The sequence below is a fragment of the Leptodactylus fuscus genome, chromosome 10, assembly GCF_031893055.1.
Source record: "Leptodactylus fuscus isolate aLepFus1 chromosome 10, aLepFus1.hap2, whole genome shotgun sequence".
Classification (NCBI taxonomy): Eukaryota; Metazoa; Chordata; class Amphibia; order Anura; family Leptodactylidae; genus Leptodactylus; species Leptodactylus fuscus.
This window is the reverse complement of record NC_134274.1, coordinates 26,858,324-26,885,099: the sequence shown is the minus strand read 5'-3', so window position 1 is coordinate 26,885,099 and position 26,776 is coordinate 26,858,324. Positions and strand designations below refer to the sequence as shown.

Sequence of the window (26,776 nt, the reverse complement as noted above, 5' to 3'; positions counted from 1 at the left end):
AATTATAGTCCTTAAAGTGGACCCCAGTTGATCCTCCCAACTGAAGGGTACACCTATCAAAGGGTACAATGGTCCCATGCACATGACTGAGTGACACCCAAGTGCATTCCCATCTATAAGGGCCTTAGATCCACTGCGTTCTGATGACCCGGAGCAGGATAGGATTGGCTCTATAATCGTTAGAACGGAATGAATCCGAAGCACTCATGGATGAGAAGGCATAACTGATTGCTCTTTGACGTCACTCCGAGTGCACTCCGCTGCAAACTTGGCCCCACATCGGATTCACACTTGGCTTTAATCTAGTGGTTGTTAAAACAGATTTACATGTCTGTAAGTGGATGCGTTGATTTCTATTAGGGTCCTGTGTCCATGAAAACGGACTAAATAGAGCATGTCAGTTTTTTTTTATGTTTGTCAAAAAACAGATATGTGAATAGATACATTGAAATCAATATGTTCAAAGAATGGTCATTGTATGTCTGTTTTTCACAGTTGTGTGAATAAGACCTTAAACGGGTTTTCCCATCTCAGTATTTCAGCAGGATTATCTCTTTCTGTCTGCAGTGTCTGCTTCTCACTTCGTGTATTTCTCTCCCCCCTCCTTCTTCTTGCTGAACAGGACACAGAACACATATATAGGTCAGATAATATGCAGATGCTTGTACAGAATGGGCTCAGTGTTATCTGTGTGTTTACATAGAGAGATAACAGACTCCGCTTTATCAGCAAACTCCAGTTAGTTGAATGATTGTCCTGCTGGGAGAGCAGTGAGTGATGTCACTTGTCCTACAGGTCCGTGCATATAGTAAACCTGTATAAACAATGGGAGGAATAAGGTCATATAGCAGGCAAACAAAGCAGAATTTCTAAAGCAATATATTTAGTAAAAGTATTCAATTTATATAAGCTACATATATATATATATATATATATATATATATATATATATATATATATATGATCCTTGAGATGGGACAACCCCTTTAAAGTAAGAAGTACAACAGATGGAATTATATCCAGGGTATCTTGATAGAAATTTTACTTACTACTTGACATCCTAAGGATGGGGTAGGAAAGGACATCCAAACTCTACAGAGGAACATGTATCAAGGTCTTCTCTGAATACCTAGAATCTCCAGTACAACATAATATCCGACCTATTACATGTAATTGTAAAATGGATTTGACTCTAAGCCATTACTACTACTGTACTGCTGTACACACTAAAGACCAGCATTGTGTGACCTGATCTATTCCTACCAGTGTGTTCTTGCAGTTGGCTGGATGTCATTGATATTGCTTCAGCAATTAATTCTCATTGACCATGAGATTTGCCGAGGTTGCAAGCAGTGCAGTTATGCTACTATCCTCAATATCAGATGTGAAAATGGCTGCCTCCATGGCGAAGAGCTGAAGTTTCTTTATAAAATAATGAACATTTCTCAGGGCTTGAAGCACTTGAATCATCTGCTCACTCAGGGAGGATTTAGTGTTCCGCACATTGCCTAGGTTTCTGGTTGCTTAGACAACAATGAGGCTGTAGAGTGCTTTTTATTTCAAATATCTCAAATTATGGGTAATTTACCAATGTATTAAGAAAATGAAAATAATGGATCAGGAATAAGGAACATAAATGTAACAGAAGAGAAGAATGTCTTTGTTAATGCAAGCACATTTTTAAAGAACACTTCATTTAAATGAATACATTTTTATTGAATGAAATAGGCCAAATTATTGCTTAAGGGAAATTTTTAGTTTTAAGTCAAAAATAGTACCTCACTGTTATAAAAAAAAAAAAAAAATCTGAATTGCCGAGAGGTATATTGCCTCCGCTGTTCATTACTGGGGTGACAGAAATTCTAGATGAAATCTCCGGGAAGTTCGTTGGAATCCTACTCCCTAATCTATTATGTCATGGTGGTCTTGTAGACATGGTTGTGACCTTGGCTTGGTGGGGTTCAGATTTAACAGAACTGACTGCATTAAAGGGATTGTCCACAAAGGGTCTGTTAAAAAACAAACAAACAAACAAACACACAGTTGCTTCGCCAGTCTCCTGCCACTGCTGTTCATCAGCTTATCAGGTCTCCTTTGGTCCTGATCCTTTAAGGGTCTGTTCACATGGCGGAAAATGAAGAGGAATTCTCTTCATTTTTCACCGCCAGCATTTTCGCCATGGTCTAACCACAACGGGATGCCGATGCAGTGCATCAACATTCTATCGCAACGTCGCGCTCCTGATTAGGCGCGGATGAATGGGCCTAATCAGAAAGGTGTCTCGAGCCGTGGACGACGCGGCTGAATCGGCCACGTTATCCGTGGCAACATTAAGCATGATGCTTATTTTTTCCCGTGTCCTGCTGCAATCTCTGCAAATCTGCAGCAAAAGTTTGTTCCGCCTCCCGGAGAAAACTCCTACGATTCTTTGTCCGGGAGTCTTTTTGGTCAGGATTTTGAGGTGGATACCCTGTGTGGACTTACCCTTGCTCCTCTATTTTTCCAGTGTCCTGCTCTGACTCCGACTCCTACTCTGAGCCACGGTCAGTCAGAATTAGTAAAGCTCTTCCGATTCATGAAAAATTGAATTGAATTGCTATCGAAGTAAATCTACAACAAACTATACATCTAATTATACAATTATTATTATATTATATATATATATATATATATTGTATAATCTATTTTGAAATAATTTTTTAACATTTTCCTGACTCCACCCAATATTGTTCCTGACTCTGACTCCACCGTCCACAGAGGTTCTTCTCCATCACTGAGCTAGATGCTCCCTTTGGATAGATGCCCTTATCACATACATAATGCACTTAGCCATCATGGCTGCCAACATAAGTCAATGATGTTTAGTCAAGTTGGTATTTCCTCAGCCACCATTAGTTTCCCTTTATTATTTCTTCTTCCTCTTCTTTTTCTTCTTCCTCTTATCAAAGACAATCTCATGTGTTGTGTTGTCGTGTTACCTCAATATAGAAAGTACTGTATAATGTAATTCTATGTGGACTGCCAGTAAGTCTTTACTCCAGTTTTGATATTTCTGTAAAGAGAACTTGCAATGTGTATTTGTGCAATATACTTGTATACTTGAGCAAATAAAAATGGAGACTGCTACTTTTCTGCCTTTGAGCGCTTGACTTTTTGCTCTGTAGACCAAATCCTTATGGTCTTAAGAATTCTTCAGACAGGTCATTGGATATTGTTGTAAGGATTCTATCTTTTATGATGCTTTACCTAAACCATAACATTATCACAAAGCCACACCTTAAGTGTAACAATAGTCACGGTACTTTACAACTTCTCCATGTTTACTATTTGTTTTTCTGCTTCCCTCTTTCTCACAATGTTGTGTTTGCTTTTTTTCTCCGTAAGAAGGTTTCCATGTTTTTTTTTTTTCCATCCTTAGATTAGGCCATAAATATCTGATCGGTTACCTGCAGACGACCATGTGGATGTCCCAGTCCCGTTGTAGGACGACACTTGGAAGATATCCATTTGCCCCCGAGCCTCCACAACTTAACTCATTTTCGTATGGAAATAGGTCCTGTCCCCGGGCTCATGGCCGCATACACGTGCCTATGATAATACATGGGTGTGTGTATGGGGCCATAGAAACAAATCTGTCGGTGTGCTAGCCATGAAAGACCCAGCTAGCATGCTGACAGCACACCACATTTATTAAGTTTTGTAGACACTTTTTGCAAGTCACTTGAAAAGGAGCCATGACTTAGCAGTAAAAAGAACAATGTTTGTTTTGGTACCGTGTTAGCCAGTGGTTATAAAATATAAAAAACAAAAAAAAACTTTGCAAGTCTTCAGTAGGTGATACCTTTTTTAATGGCTAACTCATAATGATGACAGAATATGACGTTTCGAAGCTTTCCTCTGAGCTTCTTCTTCAGATATAACTAAAAAACACTTTCTAGAGGCTGCATATTTATAACTGTGTCCAGTGTCCAGTGTATAACTGTGTCCTACCCCTGTGTCCAGTTATAAATATGCAGCCTCTAGAAAGTGTTTTTTAGTTATATCTGAAGAAGAAGCTCAGAGGAAAGCTTCGAAACGTCATATTCTGTCATCATTATGAGTTAGCCATTAAAAAAAGGTATCACCTACTGAAGACTTGCAAAGTTTTTTTTTGTTTTTTATATTCAGTAAAAAGAACGTGACTTAGTGGGAAGGAGTGTGGGTTAAGACGTGCCAAAATTTTGAAGCAAGTAAAACAGTCTAAATTAAGGACAACCAACTGTGTCCTAGGATGTGCCAAATTTCTTCTCCAGCGTGACCCTCTGTGATCAATTAGAATTATCTCGTCTACTCCCAGTTTACATTTTAGACCGTACTAATAAATCTGCCCTAATGTGTGTACACAGCCTTGGGCAGAGAATGAGGCCATTTATTGGGATCAAGTATTAATTGCCCTTTCCAAGGCCGGTGCCACATAATATTCCTCTGATACTCTGATTCATTCCGCTGTATATTATTACTGGCTATGGGATTTTGATATACAACTTGAATCGACCTAGAGTCGCAAAAATGACGAGCAATGTCCGACTCGTAGTCGCAGCACACTAGGGTTCGTAGTGCGATTTTGTTCTATAACATTAAGGAGTCGCAGAGATATCTTAATGCACGAAGGGATTCCTGGCCGAAGTTGCCTTAGCCTAATATTATTGGCTAGTTGTCCCATATTATCAGGAACGCTCTGCAGCTGAATGGAGAGAAACGATCACATTGGCCTGTGTAACAGGACCATGCAAACCCTTGACATGTTTATTGTCATCCGCCACTCATTACATGCCTGCATCTGCTTTCTCATGTCTGCCGCCTGACATCTTTCTTTAAGCAGGAACAAGTTGACAAGTGTCATTCTTCATCCTAACCACATGCTCAATCTTATAAGTCACTTGGCACATATTCACACATTATGCTTTTGCCACTTTTATTTTGCAGAATTGACAGCCACCATATTTTGTACTTCTTTTACAATTTCATTCCCAAGTCATCTTTTACTAGAACATCTCTATCGAAAACCTTCCAGATGAAGTGATCGAGCCCATGTTGCCAATAAAGAAAACAGCGGTATTCTCATGTCTGAGAAATCGTTTTCTTGCAGAGTCATGACAGCTGAGATATTTTCTTCAAGTGCTCAGATTTTGGTTTCTTTTAGCCCATGGGTGAATTGTGTCTGTAAACCGATCAAGTCGGCTACATCTACATTATGGAATGCTTAGAAGCGCACAGCGGTGGGGCTCTTTAAATATGTTTTTAAGCTCTCGATGGGTGTCTGGGCTCATCCACTTTGGAATTCATGCAGTTAACCTAATTGTAATGTTCTACAAGTCTGCAGGAAATCACTGAAACATGACCCTTTATTAAAGCTTTTTTATGTCCTTAATCAAAGCATCTGGACAGCTGAAAGTAAACATGTTCTCATAAAACATTGGAAACCCTATAAGACGAGAAATTATTGTCTGCACTGAGCGCCGGTACTATCAATTTGGTCATGCCCGTATGATTCTCTTGACTGATTATTGACTGACTTCGCAGGTCGGCTCCGCAACCTGGCACATAGCATATTAGGTTCAGAAAACTGAAGACTGCAATAAACAAGTGTTCTATTCTCACGGATCACAGAAAACAGTTTAAACAGATTTAGCTCATTTTCCTTGTTTACCCATTCATGTCAAAAATATAAATCCCTTGAATATATTTTAAGATGGCGTACGTAGAAAGGTAAGTATTCCGAGCATAGTAACCTAGGAACAAGAGTTAGGGGCCCTATACACTCATGTGTAGATAGTATATGGCGCCTTTTATTTATATGGTCCCATACACATATCCGTAGTTTTTACAGATCAGTGTGTGGGTGGTAGACCGTCCACAAAATATGGATTAGGTCTGTATTTTTAAGTGTAAGGGATGGGTGCAGATCTGTGATTACAGCTGAAGTAATGACATGTTTTTTTGCGGAATACGGATCTGCTTTTCAGACAGTAAAAACCACCACAATAGAGTAAGGTTACCGCTGGCTGTGTATTTGTCCCTGTCCTTAAGTATCTACATACTTTGCATTTTTAGTTTTTTTTTTTTTCTTATATTGGTGCTATATAAATAAATTTTATTATTATTTTATTATTATTATGTTATTAATAATAATTTTGCACAATTTTCAATACGAATATCTTGTGTAACCCATCCACTGTATAGTGGCCATGCCAGAGTACTGAAGTTTTCTTTCTGTTCATTTTGGGGTGCATTCACACGGAGTAACGTGCCGCGTGACCTGGCACGTATATGCCATGTGAGATTTTGAGTGCCGTATACGCTCCCATTGATTTCAATGGGAGTTAGTCTCATATATGCCGCGTTATTTTGCGGCCGCAAAATCACAGCCGCAAAATAACGCGGCGTATACGATCCAGGCTCCCATTGAAATCAATGGGAGCGTATACGGCGCTCAAAATCTCACACTGCGTATACGTGCCAGGTCACGCGGCACGTTACTTCGTGTGAATACACCCTTAGGATAATTTATTAGTATCAAAAGCGATCCCAACCTGGAAAACCCCTTTAATAATGTATCAGGATCCCTGTCTAGGCAAGTTTATTGAAGAGAAATCCTGTAATTTTACAATTACTCCAGTTGCTCAGGAATGGTGTGGGCTATAGAAAAAACACCAACAGTGTCTGCATCCTCCAATGGGCACAGCTTCCCTGATTCTAAGAGCTGGTGAAAGATCCTTCTTTAATAGTTAGGTAAACATTTCAGTAGCTATAGAGTATTTATAGTAGTAATAGTATATAGTAGCTATAGAGTACCCATAGAGTCACCACCTTTTTATTAAACAGCGATGATGTATCTCTACTAGTCATGTTACCATACAGAAAAAGGTTAATTTTTTAAGCTTACTATTTAATTCTGGACTTCTGGGACTTTTTTCTACTTGCCCACATCCTTGTTTTTATGAACATTTACCCAGAGCTCTGTTTCAAGTGTGCAAGTGTGATTTTTATGACAAGTTCACAAGCTTTAGGTAAAGTTCAGCGTGACTGTAAATTGGCGAATCCTGTAAATGCAATCCCAAAGTGTGGCTATATTATAGAAGCTGTTTGTGGGCTTATCTGTAGCCTCTAAGGCTCGCAGTTTTATGACCCAATATTAATTCCGCTGGAATTTAATTGGTGATAACGCCGGTTATGTCGTGGTCCAGATGCAGATAGCGGCTCGTAGCAATGTAAATACCATAAGATGTAGCTTAGCAGTAGACAGAGCCGTGCTGAGTCTTCTCCGCATGCATTAGCTGCTACAGTAACTTGTCGGATTAAGAGGTTTTTCTGTCTGAAGTATCCACAACAATGGATTAATGGGCAAATAATTTTCTTTACTGATGTTCTAGACCATAGACGTGATCTCAGCTGACTTTGTTAATGTCTGGGTGGTCTAATTTGCCCCATTTATGTTGCTTTTAGTGTTACAGTCTGATGGCCCTAGCTTGTGGCCTGCAAAGTGTGTTCATGCATCACATTCTTGGCAGCCTATGGTGGGATCCTTGATGCCATTTTAATAGAAATGTCCACAGGCCATGAGCTCTACAGTTATTTGTTATACTTAATAGATAAGCTTTGCATCTTTGTTTTTACTGTTCACTTTTTTTCAGACTTTTTATGTAGTGATATATCTCTCTGAAGATCAAAGCGAAAGCTCAAGTTTTTTGCTTTTTTTTTTTTTTTTTTTGCACAAACCTCATAGCAGCTGGTGGTGTTTTACAGCTTATCTTAAGATGGCCACACACATAAGATGTGTATTGGCTGAAGCCTCTGATTTTGGCATCACAGGTTGATCGTCTACTTTGTATGGAGCCTTGGGTTTTGGGGGGGAATTTTGATCCATGGTTCTAGTATTTTAGTAACATTTGTTTGTTCTCTTTGGGTTTCTAGCCTTCTAGAAACTAACCTTTAGAAACTCTGCTCTTACACTTTAGCTTTTGGATGGCTGATTCAAAAGCAGCAGTGGTGGCGTGCCTATGGCACGCGTGCTGGAAGTGGCACTCAGAGCCTTCTCTGTGGGCACTCATCTGTGGAGCAGATTGTACCATCTGGGGGCTACTGTGGGGCAGATTGTGCTGTCTGGGGGCTACTGTGGAGCACATTGTACTGTATGGGTGCTACTGTGGAGCACATTGTACCATCTGGGGGCTACTGTGGAGCACATTGTACTGTACGGGTGCTACTGTGGAGCAGATTATACCATCTGGGGGCTACTGTGGGGAAGATTGTGCTGTCTGGGTGCTACTTTGGAGCAGATTGTACCATCTGGAGGCTACTGTGGAGCACATTGTACTGTATGGGTGCTACTGTGGAGCTCATTGTACTGTATGGGTGCTACTGTGGAGCTCATTGTACTGTATGGGTGCTACTGTGGAGCACATTGTACCGTATGGGTGCTACTGTGGAGCACATTGTACCATCTGGGGGCTACTGTGGAGCAGATTGTACCGTCTGGGGGCTACTGTGGAGCACATTGTACCATCTGGGTGCTACTGTGAAGCACATTGTATTGTATGGGTGCTACTGTGGAGCACATTGTCCCATCTGGGTGCTACTGTGGAGCACATTGTCCCATCTGGGTGCTACTGTGGAGCACATTGTCCCATCTGGGTGCTACTGTGGAGCACATTGTACCATCTGGGGGCTACTGTGGAGCACATTGTACTGTATGGGTGCTACTGTGGAACTCATTGTACTGTATGGGTGCTACTGTGGAGCTCATTGTACTGTATGGGTGCTACTGTGGAGCACATTGTATCATATGGGTGCTACTGTGGAGCACATTGTATCATATGGGTGCTACTGTGGAGCACATTGTACCATCTGGGGGCTACTGTGGAGCAGATTGTACCGTCTGGGGGCTACTGTGGAGCACATTGTACCATCTGGGTGCTACTGTGAAGCACATTGTATTGTATGGGTGCTACTGTGGAGCACATTGTCCCATCTGGGTGCTACTGTGGAGCACATTGTACCATCTGGGGGCTACTGTGGAGCACATTGTACTGTATAGGGGTCCCTCATTATTTATATCACACTATCTGTTTTATAGCAGACGTGATATTAGTACAGGGTCTAATAACATTGCACGGTCACTATAAAACAGATCCTGTGCAATGTAAATCATGAACATTAATTGTTCAAAAGTACCAAATGTTTGTATCATTGAAAGTTCTGTAAACCTCATTCACACAGCCGTAATTCACGGGTCCGTAACTGTCTGCATTTTTGGATCCGCACAGTATTAAGGTTAAATTGCCGTGTTGCCTCTTGGCGATAATTTAGTGGGTTTTGTATTGCAGAATGGCCACTTGGTCTCTAGAAGGTTCGCCACCACTGTCTTATAGTAACACAAAATATTTTGTGTCTATTTAAGATCCTGCAATGTCGCACATACAATGAATGGTCAGTTGGTTGGTTCATGGGGGGAGTTAGGAAAGATGGCTGTTGGCCAACAGTTTTGTAATGTGTGCGGCCATCATAAGCCTACAGTATGTCTGAGCGTGGCAGATATGTAAATGTTGCCCTGGTCAGACTCAAAGCCCCGGCCACGGTGCAGAACACTAAGTCACTGTGTTGTCAGATTTGCAAAAGAATCCGTAAAGTTTTCCTAATTTTGTACTCCTTACAATTTCATGCATTATGTATCTATAAAGTGTTTACAAGAACATTCTGGAATGCGGTTTCATTTGCTCAGTCTAATTAGCATTTGCTGTTATTCATACGAAAGCAATTCACTTTTTTATTTAATGTATTGTGACATTTTCTGGTGTTAAATATAGTGCCTATGAATAATATATTGCACATCTAGCACATATGGTGGTTAATTCTTAATAGAAGTCTGTGCACAAACCACTTTGATACAAGCCAGTGTAGTGTACACATCTTGGAAGATATTAAGAGAAATTTTTTAATCTGATATGGAATATTGCAGACACATGGATAATTATACAAATTGCTGAAAGCAAGGTTAAAAAAGATGTGTGTGTGCACTGGGAGCGGATCTAAATCACATGTTTGTGCGAAGGTGAAGTTTGCATAAAAGAGAATATTTAGGGGTTTTTTTTTTTTCCATTTTTTTTTTTACGAAGCTTTTAGCATAAGATGAATCACCTCCACCATTAGCCAGCTGAAGACAAATATGAATCTGAGTTATTTAAATTACTTTTTTTTTTTTTTCTCCTTGATCCTGCTGAATATATGCATTATGCAAATCAGAACTGATTGCATTCCCCCCACTAAGCCTTATGTGCGACTGTTCCATCCAAAGCGATAGGTGTGAGCGTATATAGGCGAGCCTGGCGGAAAAGAATAAGAAGAGAATGGCTATTAGTGAGACTTCGTTGTTGTGGGGTTTTTTTTTTTCACACCTTCTACATGAAAGGCTCAAGCACTGGAGAGTTACACATTTATATTGTGACATAAAATGCTATAAAGCTGTATAAATCTGAACATTGCAGCAGAATTGCACTTAGGCTACGGCTACATTCAGACATTCACTGTCCATAGAAAAATCTTGATTTACTAGCAATTTTTTTTTTTTTTTTACTGCTTCTTGAATATAAAATATTGGAACGGTCAAGCAATTTTCAATAATGATTCTTATTACCTTTGTGTATAACCTTTCTATATCAACTATTAGACCTGAGATAATTTATAATAAGGCTAAGGACTCATGTAGCTCATGAAACACAGTGCACTTTTTTTCCTGTGATGTTTTTCATTGATTTTTTTTTTCACTGTGTTTTATTCCTCTCTTAATCTAGAGGCAAAATACTTGCAATACCGATTGACAAGAGGAAAACACTGTCTGCGGAATTCAGCCTATCTGTTGAGCCCCACGCGTAGATTAGGGTCACCTGAATCAGGCAGACTCCCTTTAGCCGGGTTCACATGGGGTTTTTTGGTCCGGATTTTGATGCAGAATCAGAATCCAGCTCAAAAAACCGCCTCCCATTGAATTCAATGGGTTCCTTTTTCAGTGAGCAGTTTGTTCCTGCTTTTGTTCCCTTTCTTCAGGCGAATTCTCCGGCGGACTGCAGAATCTGCGCCGCGACACCTCCTTCCTGACTAGGCCCATTCAATGGAATGCCGTGGCTGGATGCCGATGCACTACACTGGCATCTAGTGGTAGCTAGCCGTTTTTTTTGGACCGGATTCTGAGGCAGCCTCCGCCTCAAAATCTGGTCCAAAAAACCCCCCGTTTGAACCTAGTTTCTCTTTACATTCATGGGAACTAAGGTACACTAATCTGGCATTGCCACTACATGGTGTACAATGCTTTCTTGCCCTTATATCTCTGTATACTTGGTTATTTCCCACTGCCAGGGCTTCTGCTGCTAACGGATCTGGGTCCGAAATCCACCAATCTGATATTGATCACCTATCTTAATGCTTGGTCACCAATACCATGGCTGAGTGCTGGTCGCAGTCTGTGAAAAATAGAGCCCATCCTGCTTTTTGACACATCAAAAACACAACTCCATCTTCATGGTTCAACAGGCAGTGGGTCCATGATAAAAATAAAAAAAACAAATGCCGCACAGGACACTGATTAAAACATGGCTGAGAATCGGCACAGTCATGTGACTATAGCCTTACGCCAGTTCATCTCTGCGTTTGGGGCATTCTGTTGCCCTCTCCTCATTTTTCGTGTTGAAACCACATGGACCCCATTATAATCTATGGGGTCCATGGGTTTCCTTAGGTAACTGCTTTTTTATGTGGAATAGGTTTCCATTCAGGGGGTCCCCAAGCGGACTCCCCGAATGGAAACTCATGCGCAGATGTGAACCGGGCCTTAGTTTTAAGCCTAAGCCTCTTCATGTAGTCGTAGATACTAGGAGTCATGGATAGAAACATAAGTTTTTAACACCATGCAGGGTTCCTCTGTCCGCTTGAGAAGTCGGACATCTTTACATGCGGACAGGAAAGGACGGGCACGGAGTGCAAAAGAACGCACCCGATGCCCATTGAAATAAATGATAGGTGTCACAGACACAGCTAGAGTCCGCTCCTAGTGTCCGTGACAGATTTTGAGCGGACACTAGGAGCGGACACTACCTGTCGGACACCGACGGTAGTGTGAACGCTCCCTAATGACTTTTTCACTGCCAGTTCTTTTACAAGCTTTCATGTGTGTAGTTAAACTTTATTATTCTATTTCTGTATTCTTCAGGATGTTCTTTTCTATTTGGTATTAAAAAGTTCCATTAATTACATTTGACATTATGTAGAGACTTTACAATTCCATTGATGCCCACGATTAATAAAGTCACGCTTAGAAATTGACTTTTCCTTTGTTGTCATAGGTTATATTCATAGGGATATTAACTGCAGACTACATTGTTACCTAATAATTGTTGGATATTTTGCTTTCATTCATTAGCTCTCGACTATAAGATTGTTGAATGAATTGCAAGCAAGGCAGCTCTTGTCAGTAACTAAAAAGTGACAGATACTGTACTGTCGTGTAATACAAGGGCTAGGGACGGCAGTCAAGATATATTACACGTAGGGTCGATGGGAGCCAGGTAAGAGAGTGCTGTATTGGGTGATCTTCATGACAACACCACGACTGAGTGAAATCATAGAGGGACATGTTCTCATCAAAGTTCCCAGTCTGAGATCAGGGCCTGTAATGTCAGGAAATCATCCAGTTCAGATGTTAAGAAAGTGTGAAAACGGAGCTTTTTGAAAGGAACCTGTCATATAATATGATACCAAATACCCAGCTGTGAGGGCCGTCTACTACCAAAGACTCTCTACCCACATCCTAGACCTCACATCTGCAGATGAGAAGAGGAAACTCTACATCCTACTGGCAGAAGAAGAGGAGACCACTGTGAAGATTGCTGCCCAATATGTGTCCAGCTGTCACCACAAGAGGGGAAAATGAAACCCATGGACTTTTATGCCCCCTAATCACCCATTCACCCCTGGACATTTCTGCCCCCCCCCCCCCCCCAATTACCCACTCCCACATGTACCAACGCCCCACCACCACCACCATACCAAACATTCTTTCTGGCACCAATAAAGCCCTTCCAACTTGCATTAATCTGATTGGATGATGAGAAAAAGAAACTACATCCTACTGGGGAAGAGGAGTCGACTGTGGAGATCGCTGCCCAATAGGTGTCCACCTGCCACCAACTAAGAGGAAGATGAGACCCCAAAGACTATTATACCCCAAATCACCCCCCACCATTCTCCCAACCCCAACTCCCCCGCCACTTTACTTGCTTTCTATTCGGACGTGCCAATAAAGCTTCTTTGATTTGATTTGATACCCAAGCAATGAACAGTAGGTTATAGATCAGGAGGAGCTCAGCAGCTTGATATACGGTTTTATGGGAAAAGAGTCAGTATAACTTCTATTATATTCATTCATATTCATGATCATTTTGAGCTTAGGAGTCCAGTGGGCGGTCCTACTCAGTGATTGACAGTATTCAGTGAATAGGACCACACACCAGATTCTTAAGCCCCAAATGAGTAGGGATCCTCCTTGTAGGTTATCAGTATGTGATCTGTTGGGGTCTGACACCTGGACCTCAGGCGAGTCTTCTATCCTAGCAAACTCCGGGTATCGGACACTATTAGTGGATGGGTGGTACGTACAACTCCACTCCTATAAGAGTAATGGGGTGGTGCTGCCGGTCATGGTGAAGCGGACAGGGCTGCTGCATTGCTCTTATTACTTGAGAAGGAGTGGTGCTATATGCACTCCCCATTCACTATCAGTTTCTGACACCTGGAGACTGCTAGAATAGGTAAACTGTGTGGGGTCTGGGCATTGGACCCTGCCAGATCACTTACTGAAAACCTATCCTGGTTATAAGACATTAGACATTATACTGGAAGTTTTTCCCAAAAAGACTATAGATATCCAACTGCTCAGCTCCTCCTGCTCTATAATATTCGGCTCACCGATCTGACCGCACCTTCACTATAAATGGTTATAGATCTCACCAGCAGTAAGTGAGTGTTGGAACAACAATAAAGGATCTGGTTTATCGCCCATAGATTTCCAATGTGTTGAAATAACCTTGTGCAATAACAAGTATTTCCAGCTGTCCTCACTATACAAAGCTTTTATTGTTGTGAGCTGACTACTTTGGCATTAAAAGTTAGAATTCTCTTATTTGGATGATGGTGGTTATTGTAATATCACTGATGATGATGGCGGTTATTGTTCTATCACTGATGATGATGGTGGTTATTGTATTATCACTGATGATGCTGGTGGTGGTTATTGTTATCACTGATGATGGTAGTTATTGTACTACCACTGATGATGATGGTGTGTATTGTACTACCACTGATGATGATGATGGTGTGTATTGTACTACCACTGATGATGATGATGGTGTGTATTGTACTACCACTGATGATGATGATGGTGTGTATTGTACTACCACTGATGATGATGATGGTGTGTATTGTACTACCACTGATGATGATGATGGTGGTTATTGTTCTATCACTGCTGATGGTGATCATTACTAGCAGTCTCTTTGTACTTTTATCTTCCGAGAAGTAACATTTTATTAATTTGCAGAATGTTATTTCTCTTACAATGTGATCACTTTCCCCTGGATAGCTGTACACTGGCACATGATGAGAATTATTCTGTTCTGCTATAAATGTCAAAATACGGTTGTCACAGCAACCACTTACTAAGTTATAAAATACAAATAATTGTCTGCCTTCATGTTATATCGTATTAAATTATTATAAGCGTTTTTTTTTCCAATTCATCAAAATAAAGGACAAAGAAAAGACAATATTAGCAAACTCGGATAATAATGCCAGAACAGTGTGTTTCTTACTGAGGCAGGATATGATGTTATTTCATGCTTTCTTCTACTGTTCTAGGAAGAGACTCCACTTATTTTCTTAAGACTTTCTAAAGAACGCTGACAGATATTATCTGCAGTCTGATACTTTTAGTTCTTGCTGTTTGACGGAGCCATTATCTCATGTTCTGACCTCCTTATGTTACTGTATGTGCTGCTGTCCTTAAAGGGGTTATCTGTAAGATCTTTAGTGTTTGTAGGGCTATAGTTATAGCTTTGAACTCTTGCATCGCAAAGGAATATATCTATCTATCTATCTATCTATCTATCTATCTATCTATCTATCTATCTATGTACATGTATATCTTATAAGAAGAGGAAATATAGGAAGGCACTAGGTACTAAACAATAGAGAACCAAATGGTCACGATGGACTAGGTGTGTATCAAAAGAATATCCAGAATGGACGTGAGGCTCCCATTAAGGTATTTGCTATTAGACAATTCACTATGCCCCTGTACTTAGTCAGTCACGGAGCGGTCACTTCGGCGCGGCGGAGAGACCAGCGACAGCACGACCGGGACCCAACCAGTTGTATTGGGGAAGAGACAGCTTCAAATTGAGTTTCTGCAACTTCCATTAGAGGTAGGACAGATCCATATATAAGGCGCACTGGACTATAAGGCGCACTTGCAATTTCTGAGAAAATTCTAGTATTTTATGTGCGCCTTATAGTCTGGAAAATACGGTATATATAATTTTTTATATAACCATGATATATATATATATCTGTATCTAATATGTATGTAGTAATAATAATAATAATATCCTGCGATGATGGTGCAAAACCGGTCATTTCTCCGGCTGGTATTCGATGGAATACTTGTATACGGGTTGGTGGTTATGGTTCTTATACATGTTGTAACAGCAGGAGATGTATAAAAGCTCAAAAAAAAAATGTGTTGTAAGAATCTTTCCTGATTTTCGAGTTGCATAAAGTATATCTCACTGCTGGTTACCATAGTCCTTTTGAGAGTTAAACCCTGAACCTCCCACTCTCTGTGCCTCAATATAATAGAGTATTTTGTGGAAAAGGTTCAGCACATAGGAGTATTCTGCTGGAGAATAAATGCTGTATTTGTTCTTCTGATATCTTATAACCCTCTCGCTTTTAAGCGAATTCATATATGCATTTAGATACCATCATTTGAACAGGGCAGCGAACAATATAGCTTTATTGTTTCTTCATGTGGAAATGGGAACAGGATGCCAATAAAAATAGAGATATTATAATCCTGCCTGTAGAGTATTTCCAGCATGGGAGAAACTGAACCATTAGCTTGGTTGCCAAGTGACAAACCTTCATAAGAAACTATTCCATCCGCTGAGCCAGCTTCTAAGCCTGTCCATGTTCTCGCTAATGAAACCTCGTAACAATATGGTGGCTGTACGTATCGAGAAGGAAACATTTCCATTACTTGCAGTATTTTAAGACACACTTGGCACGCACTTGGACTTGTCTGTAACTTGCTTTGGATATTAATATCATTTAAGGATTAGTTCGGTGCGATTTGTGGAAGTCTAAACACGACTTGAAGTTGTGTTTGGTGCAGTAACTTGTGTAACTCGCAGTAAACACCATCCATTACTTCCCAGCAGGACTCGTGTCTGCAAGATTTTATATAGTCTTGCGAAATACATTTCTTAATAGTGATATATGACACTGGTATGACCGACATCAGGACACATTGCATAGACATGAATAGCAGGAGCTGCTGCCTAATCTTGGTTTCTAAAGAAAATATTCCAGGAGTGTTAATGCTTTCAGGTATAAAGATTTAGTATTGCTGGGCCTCTTCTAGTGCTGGCAAAAGTTAAAAGAAGCCACGGAGTTAAATTCCTTTACGATGTCAAAAATTAAAATTATTCATTACATGGCAGCGGCTCTTTAGCTTTCTTAGCATTACACTGCGTCATATATTAGACTAGAGGTATTGTAGTGTGTAGTACGGACACGGAAAAGCCGGAACGTTAGTGTGAACCTAGCGTAGCATGATAAATATACTGTATATCATTAGTTTAGGTTAACACTATACGGGACTCTATATGGAAGACAAATGTATATATTTCTCCAAAATGGAATGCTATAGAAAGTATAAGTTATCCTGCAAGAAATAAGACCTTTTACAATAGAAATATATAATACTGACATGGAAATTTCTCATCCTCAAGACCAAAAATGGCTTTCTGATAGAGGACATGTCTGGATCTCTATCCAATTAAAGGGGCTTTCCAGGCCCTGTGATGTTTTTGGTGCTGAGGAGTTATCGAAAGGACCCCCTACCGATCAGCTGTACTGGCCAGCCTCTGGCATTGGATGATATACAGTGAGCAAAAACAGAGGCAACCTATTCTTTATATAGCTTGACGCCGGAGTACCGCAGCCTTAGGGTAAGTTCACACGAGTTTTTTGGTCAGGATTTTGATACGGAATCCGTGCTCAAAAAACATCCTCCTATTGAAATCAATGGGTTCCTTTTTCCGCGAGTGCTTTGTTCCCACTCGCGGAAAAAAAAGAAGCGACATGCCCTTTCTTCAGGCGGATTCCGCGGCTGATTCAGCCACAGACGTCCGCCTCGTGACAGTCCCTCTCGAATAGGCACATTCATTTGGGCCTAATCTGGAGCGGAAAGCCGCGACTGTATGCCAGTGTACTGTATGCCCTGCACTGGTATCCAGACGCGGGTAGTCGTTTTTTTTGGACAAGATTCTGAGGCGGTGACCGTGTGAACTTACCATTACTCCTATTCATCTGAATACAATATTTTGGGTAGCTGCCCTGTTACTGAGAGAACAGCACTGATATCTCTGCAAGAGAGGTGACTAGTGAAAAAATAGCAGCAGGGGATTCGGCAGAGCAACCGCTCTCTAACCATATAGAGATGAAGGGGTTAAAGGACCTACAGGACCTTTTTTCTAAAGGGGTTAAGTAGTATTCCTTATGCAAAATCTGATCTGGTTTCAGGTGGGTTTTTATGTGTGTGTGACTGTCCTAAATCCATGAGTCATTCAGATCTGGCGCTCACATTGTGCTAAATTCTAAAGCAATTAAGTGATATCAGTAGGTGGCGAGGTTATTGGTCACTTAATCATTTTCTGAGCTCCAATTATTATTACTTGTTGACTCCATTCCTCAAAACTGCAATAATGTCAAGATGACATCAGGTGACTAACATAGGGCTCATATTACACAATTTTACTCTTCATTTAAGAGCTATTCCCTAATAGGAGTCAAATTATGTAATACTGTATAGAATGTTAATGTTAAAGTGGTATTACATAAGAAAACACAAGCTATTGCTCAAGGATAGATTGACGTCCTCCATCGGCTACATCATCAGTTTCTTGTTGATCATTGGTTCTTCCACAGTGCTGGAGTGTTTCGACACCTCCACCAACTCCAGCTCTTTTCATCCTGTAATAGACGCTTTTCCATGGATTCCTGGCACAGTCTCCACAGTTCCCAAGCAATAAGTTCTATTACTTTGGGTGCCTGTTATGCTAACTAGAGTCTCTAGTGTCAAGTGGGTGGTGTCAGAGTCATGTGTTCTTGCCTAAGTTCGGATCGGAGCTCAGAATCGTGTCCTTGCCTGCTCCTGCCACCCACTTCATGTTACGCTAGGTTCACTGCTTTGGGTTTCTATACTTTGAGTCCGCTCGGGGACCCGAAAAATGGACTCCAAGCTGCTTAAAAAACAGTTAACCACAGACCCCATAGACTATAATTTCTGTTTCTATCTGAAAAATGTGGAGAGAAATGTTGCGCTTGCAGGACTTTCCTCTCCTCGTTTTTCAAGCATAGTGGGGGACAGATTTCCCGAACGGTCACCCAATGGAAATGTGGGGGTAGCCTAGTTAGAATACCAGGCACCAGAAGTAACAAAGCTTATTATTTGGGATCGGTGAGGACCAGAGAATGAATTCTAACTGTCCTGGAATCCTTAGAAGAGCGCCTACAAAAGGATGAAAAGAGCTCAAGTTGGATGAAGTGGTGAAAAGTTCCTCTTTAAAAAGCCATGCGAGTCCTGAAATTTACGGCCTTGTGGGGTTTTTTTGTTTTTCTTTTTGTTTTGATTTTTTTTGCTCGATTTGTCAGCACATAAATCCGCAGAATAGACAAAACCTTACAAAGAACATGACAGTGAAGAAGAGGCTGAAAGGGAAGCGCAAGAGGAGAGATTTCAGGATAACTCCGTGGGCTGCTTTTTATAGGCGACAGTCCCCTAGGAAGCTGTAATGGCTGTAGCCATCTCTGACTTCCTATCATTATAACCCGGGTGACAGTAAATTGGATTGCATAAACCATAGAGGGTATGTATTACATATGTATCGTCTGCATCTGCCTGTGAATAGGCTATATTAGTGTGGAGAAAGGTGATGCCCTGGAGGTAATGTCCACACGAGGAGATTTATCACCTGAAACACTTAGATGAATGCTGACCCTGCAATATTGGGTGCTAAGGTTGCTATAGGCACATTTTTGTAGATCCCTCTACAATAACACTTGTATACAAGCTGAAATATATATCTTAACAAAGAAATTTATCACTATTGTTAACAAGAGAGATGTGTGAGTGACAATTGTTCACCGTCAGGGTGTTCTCTATGTTACTGACCGGCATTCACTACATGCCAGCACTAACATCACACCTATGGCTAATGGTGACATGTGCTTGATTGTGTAATGTGAACTTGATGAGAACTTACCGGTTATTCCTGAGATGGAAATAGAGACAGTGAAAAGGGCAGAGTTGTAAGCAGAGGCGCTGGTACCCACAATGCAATCCAAGCAATTGTGGTTTGGTTATCTGTGGTTTTTTTTTTGTTTTTTTTTTAAATAGGTAAATGCCAATATTAATTCATACTAATGCTGTCCTCGCCTTGGCCTTGGCTCTTCTTCAGTCCATCGTGCTCCTAGACATGACGTTCTGGCACTGTCGGCATCTCAATGTAATATACAGTAGCTCCTGAAGTATGGGAACCATTAGGGGATATTATACTGTTGGGGGGGGGGGGACACTGAAGGAGAAGTAGTAGCAGAGCCCGCACATAATTTAGCTTGATACCCCAGATTCTGCAAGTATTACCCAATGAAAACTTTCAAAAGGGAACATATAGCCCAGCGGTTGAGAACCAATACACCTGAAGAAAGGCGAGTTTGGCACGCGAAACGCGTAGCGTATGTGTCTGTAAATAATGCCATTTTTTAATACATCAAGGAGAAGCGCATTTCTTTCATATTATCGGATGGTTGACGCATCTGTGTTGGGTCTGTTTTTATTTGCCAATGAAAACTTTGGATGACATCCATCACATGTAGACATCCATATTAAAACACACACGCACAGTCTAGTTTAGTTTGCTATTTTGTCCCTGATAGGACACAGACCCATTCATTTCTGTTGGCCCATGCACATGACCATATACTACATGGATCAGTGTGACAGTCTGGGCCTCAAAACTGAGGACATGTTGTATCCCTGTGCAATTTTGCGACCCCATTCATTCATGACCACAAAACTGGACATGAATATGGGTACATGGGAGCGACACAAATGTTCAATCACGGCCGGCGGTCCACAAAGGGTAATGTGCCAGGGTGCCTAACACTGATGATAAGAAAACGACAGGCCATACAGTACCCTGCCGCTGTGTTGGGGTGTGATCATAAAGTAGGGTTACAATCAAGCGGGGTTAAAGATTTTTAAAAGTTACATTACATTAAAAATCTACTCAATCGAATACAACCTAGGTTAACTACGGTGAGCTGACAATTGCTTTATCTGCTTTGCTAAATGATTACTTTCAACAATTTACTCCTGAATTATTTACCAAGAACTTGAAATGAATGAGATTAGAAAACCTAATAATTATTAGAACAAGGTTTCAGTTGTTGGCCCCAGTGTTGCAAGACTCGATAACAGGAACCTCACTCAGGATTCCTTATCTAATGTAAGGCTGCCTACCCTTCTACTGGAATATTTGTTGTATAAGTTTCACTTGACCTGATATTTCATGGACGTCATCGGAGCACGTTATTGAGCAATATTGACAAGAGTTATGGTAGGTAAGCAATGAATCGAGAAATTTACTATAGAAGCTCAACCTTGAAGTTTTGAGGGATTTTTTCAGGAAAGTAACACATTAGGGCGAATTTTCCAATCCTCATAGATAATTTAAAAATCGAAATCTTTTAACTTTAGTTCATGCCCCAAATTTTAATGCAGCCTCTTAAAAGAAGTATCACCAGAACCCAGCATGTCAAGTCGGTCTTGCAGATAGATAGGTTGCAGATAGCTTGACAAAAATGGTGATATCAGGGGCAACACGGTAGCAGCGTTGGAGTCCTGGGTTCAAATCCTGCCAAGGACAACTGCTGTGCTGTCTCAGTACAGGTGATCTGCAGAGGTCCCATTTGTAAGACCCCCCCAGATCTAATATTGATGGCCTATAGATCTATAAATAAAATGGATAGTGCTCTTTAAAATTTGTCCCCTGCTGCTTGTATGTGCCGTGTAGTCTATTAATATAGGAAACCCTGACAACCTACAAACACTGGAGCGGAAATTTCTATTTCTTATGTAGTGAGTGATATTACGGGTCAATATTTATTTCTTTAGCAAGTTCTTAGAAAAATAATGCAAACACAAGGAGTTCAGCATGTTGCATTATGAAATCTTCCACGTAAATCTGTTCCTTTTAAGTTAATGAGATTTCTCACTATTCATCTGCATTCATGAACTTTACAGTCAGATGAAAGGTCAACTGCCAATTATGGTGATAGTGAGTTTCTGAGCCCTGCTCGAATTACAACAGGTGGCAGGAACCTGAATAGAAATTCTCCGTAAATGCGATATGATTGTCTTCATATTCAATTCTTTTACTGTTGAACTCACTGATGAACAATGTGATATTAACTCAAATTTTATTTTTTAAGAATCGGATGGAATCTGTCAAATTTATGAGATATGATCTACTTTTGTACTTTTGTATGGTTCTTTTTTAGGCCTGGTTCACTTCTGCGAACGGAAACCTATAGTTACATAGTTACATAGTAGAGGAGGTTGGATAAAGACATGAGTCCATCAAGTCCAACCTATAACCCTACAATCCCCTACAGTGTTGATCCAGGGGAAGGCAAAAAACCCCATGAGGCTCATGCCAATTGCCCTATTTCAGGGGAAAAAATTCCTTCCCGACTCCAAATCTGGCAGTCAATATAAAACCCTGGATCAACGTGTCCTTAAAATCTAGAGACCATAATTTTTTAAAATTTAACTAGAAGAAGTTGTGTGTGCCTGCTTATACCACTAAAGTGTAAATGTAGTAATACATAGGGACCATTTAAGGGGTTCACAAAGAAGGACCTTCTGTGTCGTTCTTAGGGTCAGTTCACACAGAGTTTTTTTTGTAATAGTTAGTTCTCAGTCGAGAAGGCTTTTGTTTTGGTTTTTTGTGCCTTGGCAAAGGCAATTTATGCACCGCAAATGAATAAATACTGAACTTTAGTGTAGCCCCGTCTCTGTGTCTCTGTTTCCTGCACTGCTACCAAGCATCTACCTGAGCGATCTATATTACCCCAATTTATGTTGTATCTGAAAGGATGTTTGCACCCAAACTAAGACATTGTCAATTATCCATATCTTTCAAGTGTTTCTACATTTCCAAAAGTTTATTCTGTCCAGTTCTGGGAAGGTACAGATTTGCCCTGTGAGGCCAAAAAGGTTTTCCTATCTGTTGATATATCTAGCAAATGTCAGGCCTCGTTCACATCTGCGTCAGTAATCTGTTTGGGGAGTCTGCATGGGGACCTCCCCCCTTGAATGGACTACCAAACGCATTGGCAAGCGGTGTGCAGTGTAAGCACATGGACCCCATAGACTATAATGGGGTCCACGTGCTTTCCTTACGGTCTCCGCACAAGTCATGCGGACAGGAAAGTAGATGGTGAACTACTTTTCTGTCCGCATGTTCCGGGCGGAGACCGCGTGGAAAGCACACGGACCCCAGTATAGTCTATAAGGTCTGTGTGCTTTCACAGCACACCAATAGCCAATGCGTTCGGTAGTCCATTAGGGGGGTCCCTATGTGCACTCCCCGAACGGATTACCGACACAGATGTGAAAAAGAATTTTCAACAATTTGACAATTCCGTTTTATGTGCCTTCATTTCATCTTGGATTTTAGATGAAAAAGTTATTTTTGTATAAGTGTGCTTTTACGGAACTATTGTAATTTATGACATTATTAAATGTATGTGTCATGTCAGAAAATCCAGATAAAACTTCAGCCATCATCCTGACACTTCAATCTAAGGCTTAGGTGGTTTTCCTTTAGTCCGACCATTTGGCAGGCTTACTAATTTATCCATTCATGTTCAGTCCGCGAAGGGAAGAAATCAAATTTGTTTTAACACAGAGACCTTTTGGCACAAGGTTTACTTTATGTAATCTACTACAGGAACATCCTTCAATTCCCAAAAATACAGAGCCACCAACAGAACTATTTCAAGAAGTTATTTATTTAGCTTGTGTGAGAGCTTCCAGTTGGCGGTTCTTCTTCAGAAATTGTGCCAGTGTCCTATATTTGGACATCTGGAATAGAAAAATAAGCCGCCTTCACTTTATATCCTACGTGTGTATATATTGGGAGACTAGTCAATGTGCATCAACTGAGGAAGATGGTTTTTCAGCAATTATTTCATGGTTTTTATTTTATTTTTTTCAGTAGAAAGCTTAAATCAATATTTTGTGTCCAAAAAACCCGGCAAAACACATTCTAAACAAGAGCCAGCTCTTAGATGAGTCAGAGTTTCAAGAATTTATATTAACTTACTTCATTTCTGTAAAGATCAGCAAACCATTAGTCATCTCAGTGTGACAAGTTACATTTGCTTCTAAATGGACCTAAAAGTCTTGATTCACTGTGCAGCCCTTCTCTGCTGGTGATGTGAAATAGCTGAACTGTTACACTGCGGAATTTCTATTTTTTATTTTTTTATTATTATTATTTTTTATTTTTTTTTACACAGATGCATTTTTTTTATTCAACATCATCATTTCTTCAATTCAGTCTGTTTCCGTTAGTCTTTGTTGCCTTTCTTTCGCAGCAGATTGTAATGTTGGATAATTAATGTGCCCGTAGGGAGATCTCCAAAAAATTTTTTGTGTGTTGTTGTATTGCTGAATATTATTTTTAGAATAATGGTAGGAGGTGAATGTAGCGATGAAGCTCAGTGTTTCTGCCTCGTCTTGTCCCAAGCATCGATGTGGAGCAAATCTGCCATGCTATGGTGGGTAAAGTACATTGAAGAAATTGTAGAGACCCTGTTGCCTCCATTTAGCTCATAGCAGTTGAACGATTTTGCCTTGGAAAAACAAGTTAAGCATATGGTATGGGACATGGGTGGAATAGACCTACGTGATGACTTCTGTCTAATATCTATTTTATGTAACTGAATTTCGTGAAAAATAAATGGCGATTGTTACTGCAGTGCTGCTCCGGTATGTCCCAGATTAAGGGGGTTGTAGTCCCCCCCCCCCCTTTTTTTTTTAAGAATTAAAGGGATCTAATAATTGGAATCCCATTTTTTTCTCCCTAACACGTAGGAATAGCCTTAAGAAAGGCTATTCTTCTCCTATCTTAAGATGTCTTTTCCGCGCCGCTGTTCGGTACACTCATTTCCATCTCCTGTCCAGTCTCTCAAGACAAAAGTCGAAAATCTGCCGGATTGGCTAAATCTGAGACTGGGCGCAGGTATGAATCTGCCCTAAGGATGTTTTCACACTTGCGTTGGAGTCTCCACTGCAGAATCAATTAGTGCTGATAGTCTATAGGGTTCGTGGGTTTCGATATGTAACCATTTTTTAAACAGACGGTCCCTGTCTTTTGGGTCTCAATGCTGACCCAAAGGACAGAAATCCGAATGCTAGTGTAAACCTAACGTAAAATGTACTGCTACGAGCCAGGTGTAGGTCTGTGACTTGTTGATGGCCGCTATGTGATATACAGTACTGTACATATTTATAGCTAATTACATCATTTTGTTGTATAGAAGTAGACGGTTATTGGGTCAGATTGGAGGATCGATTCTCCTCGTTTTATAGCCGTCATTAGTGTTAGAGATATTAATTATATTTCATATGAAAGATTTGCCCGTAATTTTTTTTGCTTTTGGCACTAGAGCTGTCAGTCCACATTCTAATATTTTAATATCCTCATTTTCTGTAATATATGTCCTATGCGTCATATCTGAGACAAATCTACATGGAAGGCTGTCTCTGTGCACATCCTTTATCATCTGGGTTTGCTCTAGATTGAAGAGCTCAGCGGAGTGACAATGAGTCCATTATGGCCGTGTTTGTGTCTCTTTGATCAGACAAAAGAGAATCAGATTTTATTTTCAAACTCAACCTCTTCAGGTCAGATTGAATCTGCTCAACAATACGTTGCATGCTACAAGCCTTCATGCTGTAAATGCAAAGAAGTTTCTGCTGATGGTCATTGTTCCTTTTGGAAGGCGGCTTTTGAATGTTGTCTGAGGATGTGCTGAATGAAAAGCACCCGACATTGTTGTCTGTGAATGATTGTGTTTCCTTTATGATATATAATATATTGAAGGTGTTGTCTGTTTTAGAAATCTAATTTTCATACACTCTATTAGGTAATTGTACTCCCAATATGTTGTCCAGACTGTAGAGCAGCTTCAAAGAGCACCTCTCGCTCTGAAGGAGATGTCCAATCCTGCAATACACATATATTAACTATTTGCATGCGGGCTGTACAGTGTATAATTTACCCTGTGGTCCCTTTTAACCCGGCATTATAATCGACCAACACTGAACTTATGAGAAAAATAAAGTACACCGTCTTTCAATTCTATGGTCTTCCGTATCGGGACTTGTATAAAAAAAAATCTAGTCTATAGAAAGTCTTAAAGTTAGGTAACTACAACCTATGATGAACAACAACGCATGACAGATTACACCTTGTTTTTATTTGTTTAAACAAAATTAGGCAGAAACAATGTGTGAAAAAATAAGTACACCTTTACTGTTTCCAGAGGTATAAAGCGCATATGTAGCCAGGTGATTCTAATCCAATGCCTCAGACTAGTTAATTGATCATCAACAAGTGGGGTCAACCTCTGTAAAAGCAGATGTTTTGGCAGTTTGCTGCCCTGGAGCATTCAGGTGTCTGCTAACACAGTGCTATGGAGGAACAACTTCAGCAATAAGCTCACAGAAGCAATTGTTACTGCCAGTCAATCTGAGTTGACGTCCCATCAATCTCACTCCAAGGTCAGGCTGTGCAATGCTCATAGTTATTTCTAAAAAACCCGAGACTCTACAGGCTTCAATAAGGATGCCAAATGTTCAATACAATTAGAAAAAGACTGAACACGTATGGCTTGTTTGGAAGAATTGCCAGGAGAAAGCTGCCTCTCTCTAAAAAGAACACCGTAGAGTGTCTTACATTTGCAAAGTTGCATCTGAACAAACCACAAGACTTCTGGAACAATGGCCTTTACAAAGACCACACCAAAGTGGGGATCTTTGTGCGGATATACAGTGTTTGGTTTTTGTCTACCATGGCGCTATGCATTGTGGCCTCATACTGACAGTCCAGCACGTAGCAGATGATAAGAGCTTGTTTTGCAGCCGCAAGGCCTGGGCACATTGGAGTCATTCAGTCAACCATAAGTTCCTCTGTGTATCAAATTATTACAGTCCAATGTGACGCCATGTATCCAATAGCTAAAGTTTGGCCAAAACTGGGTCTAGCAACAGAACAAAGTTTGAAAACACCCCATTATTTCCATCTTTTGCTGCTAAAGGTAGCCCTACAAGCTA

General features: G+C 40.5%; 1 protein-coding gene across 1 annotated transcript in view; it reads left to right on the top strand.

Annotated features, from left to right (window-relative positions):
• ARID5B (AT-rich interaction domain 5B) overlaps nt 1–26,776 on the top strand; it is a 226,361-nt gene that overhangs the window by 16,871 nt on the left and 182,714 nt on the right. The window lies entirely within an intron of this gene.